Genomic DNA, 4,485 nt, shown 5'->3' on the forward strand with positions numbered 1-4,485 from the left:
ATGCAAGGCTCATGGGGAAATGGAGGCTTCCACTGAGCTTTCAAAGGGAATCAGGGAAGTTAGGCAGTGTGTTACACATTCCGAGTACCTGCAGGCACTTTCTCACAGGACAGAACAATGATTGGAACCAGAGGAGGGAAGCGGAAACGGCAGCGGTGACCTAAGTAGGAAAGAAATGTTAGCAATGTGAAATGCTTATCACAGCAGGCTGCAGCTGGCCTGCAGCTGGCGTGCAGAGAAAGGTCACAGGGCAGCCTGTTTCCCTTCACAGTGTCCCTTCTTCCCAAATATGGACTTTTCAGGTTTAACCTTTGTCACACTGAGGTGTTTTTCCACTCAAGTGCCTGAAAACTAACAGTCGCCCCACACATTAATGAGTATTGTATAAGAAATGTGAATCCTTCACTTCACTAACCCTTTCTTGAGAGAGTGTTTGGGTATGAGGAAGTTGTGTTCTTTTTTTTCGAACACTAACATACATTCTGAAGAAAGAGGTTGTGGGATATGAGCGGATGTCTTCATGAGGACATGGGATATAGGTAGGTTATTCCATATGGAGTCTCAGATCTTAAGTTTTGGTCATGGATTACTGGTTTGAACAGACTCCTGTCTTGTCTTGTAAAATTTAGATATTTTTTGAGGAAGTCTTATTCATTAATCTTTCCTTAAGGGCCTCCTCTTTACCTTATTACCCACTGTCTTTGGGTTTCATTGCTGTGAGGAGACACCATGACCAAGCCAACTCTTACAAAAGCAAACATTTAATTGGGGCTGGCTTACAGCTCCTGAAGTTTAGCCCATTATTATCCTGATGAGAAACATGGCAGTGTGCAGACAGACATGGTGCAGGAGGAGCCACAAGTTCTACATCGAGATCCACAGACAGCAGAAGGGAATTATTTTCTTCAGGCTGCCAGGAGGAGACTGCAACTCCATGCTGGGCAGAGCTTGAGCATATGAGACCTCAAAACCCACATCCACAGTGACACACCTTCTGACAGTGCCAATTCCCATGGGTCAAGCACTCAAACTCGGGATCCTACTGGGGCCAAAACTATTCAAACTACCCACCTGACTTACATATTTAAAGAAAATTTTCCTGTTATTTGTTGCTTGTAGCCCTGCTTGGCCAGGAACTCACTATAAATTCCAGGCTAGCTTCATACTTATAGGCATCTTCCTGCCTCTGTATCCTAAATGCTGGGATTCTGGAAATATGCCACCATACATATGACCTTGATTCATGCCTTTGACTCATGAATTCCTATGAACTGAATGGATTTCCTCTTCTGATAGCACAACTTGCGGCTCTCCATATAAATTCATGACTCAGCATTTCTTATAGTCTCTATTGCTTATTTAACTCTATGCATCCATGTCCCCACAAAGATCCTACAGCATTTATTCTGTCCTGTGGTGACTGCTGGAGATTTGTTCTTTTGGTTTGTTTTGAGACAGGGCTCTCTTTGTAGCTCTGGCTGTCCTGGAACTCACTCTGTAGACTAGGATAGCCTCAAACTCATTGAGATCCACCTGCCTCTGTCTCGAAAGTACTGAGATTAAAGGCATGCACCACCACTGCCTAGTAATGCTCAATATTGTTTAGTTCTCCAAACCTGCTGGTTAAAAGAAGTCCATTGATTGTCCCTACACACCAGACCCAGCACGTAAAGCACGTAAGTGGTTGTTTGCCTTTAGCCAAAAGAATGTTGTACTACAGGTTATCCAAGCCCTAGAAGACTTGAGAAGATAAAGAAAGCAGGGTCTGGGTAAACAGGATGTGGCTGAGGACTATTGAGCAACAGAAGCAACAATAGTAGAACATGATTTTAAATGCTTGTCTTCTTCTTTCCCCATATTCATTTAAGATCCCCTGTTTTTTCCTTCTACCCATGAAAGGCCAGCACTACTTTCAGGTTTATTTTGTTTCTCCTTCCTCTTTATTTCTCTTTGTTTGGTAGTCTTGATATGTTGCTATTGTTTTTGAGGTAGAGTCTTGCTATGTAGCCCCAGGCTGACAGGGAACTCAAATAGCTCAGGCTGGCAAGGGACTGACTTGCACTGGTCCTACTGCCTCTGTCTCTTGAGTAGTACTGGAATGATCAGGACTCAAATGTTAGTCTCTCTCCCTTTCTCTCTCTCCCTCCCCCCTCTTTCTGTCTGTCTCTCCTCCTCCTCCTCTTCCTCCTCCCCCTCCTCCTTCACCCCCTCCCCCTCCTCTTCTTCCTTCCCCTCCTCCTTCCCCCTCCTCCTCCCCTTCCTCTTCCTCCTTCTCTTCCTCCTCCCCCTCCTCCTTCCCCCCTCCTCCTCCCCCTCCTCTTCCTCCTTCTCTTCCTCCCCCTCCTCCTTCCCCCCTCCTCCTCCCTTCCTCTTCCTCCTTCTCTTCCTCCTCCCCCTCCTCTTTTTCCCCCTCCTCCTCCCCCTCCTCTTCCTCTTCCTCCTCTACTTTTTATTCTTTTATTTCTTGAGGCAAGGTCTCTCAATGTAACCCTGGCTGTCCTGGATCTCCTTCTGTAGACCAGGCTGGCCTTGAACACAGAGATCTACTTGCTTTTACCTCCTAAGAGCTGGAATTAAAAGAGTGCATCACAGAGATGGCTCAGCCATTAAAGGCTAGGCTCACAACCAAACATATATGACATTAGTTCTCTAAAAACCGTTCTTCAGGTTTTGACTTTCTCATAGTGAGAGCTACAAATAAATTTGTGACCTACTGAAAACATTCACCATTCTGGAAAAAAAAACTTTGACCATTTCCACATTCATATGCAGGGCAATTTCTTCTGGGAGATACGTTCATCACTCCTTCATGTAAGTCAGAGCTGACTCATAGATGTTCAAATCCGACTTTACTGAGTTTCTTTTCTCCCCTTCCTTGTGAGTCTCAACTCTGAGTCATGGGTATCCCCCCAACCCACCCAGTTTATTCTGTTCCCCAAAGGACAAGCATGGCATCACTTAAAAGTCACTAAAAATGCCTGCAGTCTTTGACGCTGCTTGTCATCTTCCTCCCTTTGAATCCTTTTTCTGAAATTAAAAAAATATTTTCTCTATCGCTCCCCTGGCCGTGTGCGTGTGTGTGTGTGTGTATGTATGTGTGTGTCCGTATGTGTGTATCACAGTATGTGTGTGTGTGGTGTGTGTGTGGTGTGTGTGTATGTATGTGTGTGTATGTGTGTGTGTGTGTGGTGCGTGTGTGTGTGTGTGTGTGTGTGTGTGTGTGTGTGTGTATCACAGTATGTGTATGAAGGTCAGAGGACAACTTGCAGATGTTTGTTTGCTCCATCTACCTTGTGGTTCCAGGAATTAACTCGGGTTATTTGACTTGACAGAAAAGCTCACAGACAGTGAGCCCTCTTATAGGCTTTCTTCCTGAATGTTTACACATGCTGGGTACTCTGCTTTTATTGTTTTTTTTATCACCACCACCACCACCATCATTATTGATTTTAAAAAGACAAGGTCTTTATATGACCCCCCAGTGGCCTAGAACATGCTGTAACCCAGACCTCAAACTCACAGACAGGATCTGTTTGCTTCTGCTTCCTGAATGCTAGAATTAAAGACCTGTGCAACCATGCTCAGGCTTGTCTCAAACTTCTTATGTGGCTGAGATGTCGATGAACTCCGGATTTTCCTGCTTCCACCTCTCAAGTTCTGGGGTGACAGGTGTGCTCCACTATGTCTGCTCCACAATAATCCTATTATTATTGTCACCTTTTGTGGTTTTCAGTGAGCACCTTAAAAACTTTCTGAATCTGGGTTTCCTTATTGGAAGGCATGAAAAATCCTTCTAGTTTACAATTTTATTTTTCCTTTGTCTTTCGTTAAGTCTCAGAGTTACCCTTTCTAGACCTAATAACATCGCTTCTTGGCCCTTTGGCCAAGATCAAGTGTAGTACCTAGACCTAATAACAGGAAAATGCATTTTTAAAAAAAAAATTCATACTAAAACATCATTTGCTGGCCTCAATTGTACACAAATACAGTTAAATAACTATGTAATAAATGTCCCTATAATATTTTAACAAAGATACCCATACAGCAATCTGTAGGTGCGCACACATTGCTTTTAGACTTAGGGCTATCTTTTAGGGTACATCCATCCCTCTTTTCCTGTTCATGCAGGCCCACTTTGACCTCTAAGATCTTAAACCTTCTCTACCTTTATTTCTAGATAATCCTTTGGTTTGCCTTCTGACATTTCTAAAGCTAAAACGGTCTCCTGGGCTGTGGTTCTCTGTTCATTTAAAATATACTGTGGTTGCTCTGCCTGCTGCCAAGGTCCTTAAGCTGTTGCTGTGCCAACCAGATTCTCAAGGCCAAGGCGTTCCTGCCAGTCTTTTCTAGTGCACTTTATGTTCTGATGTTTTCCTTTGGATTTGTTGTAATTTATTTCACTGGCTTTCCCCCTTCTCCCGCCTTCTCGCCCCTAAGTGAAGTCACATTCCTTGTGTATTTCTGGCTCTCAGGCCTCTTGATCTG

The 4,485-nt window shown here is 44.0% G+C and overlaps 1 pseudogene; it reads left to right on the plus strand.

Moving 5' to 3' along the window:
- Positions 1-3,863: 3,863 nt before the first annotated feature.
- On the plus strand, positions 3,864-4,019 carry LOC120099539 (U2 spliceosomal RNA; annotated as a pseudogene).
- The last annotated feature ends 466 nt before the right edge of the window (positions 4,020-4,485 follow it).

Source organism: Rattus norvegicus, chromosome X, assembly GCF_021556685.1.
Source record: "Rattus norvegicus strain SHRSP/BbbUtx chromosome X, alternate assembly SHRSP_T2T, whole genome shotgun sequence".
In the NCBI taxonomy this organism is placed as follows: Eukaryota; Metazoa; Chordata; class Mammalia; order Rodentia; family Muridae; genus Rattus; species Rattus norvegicus.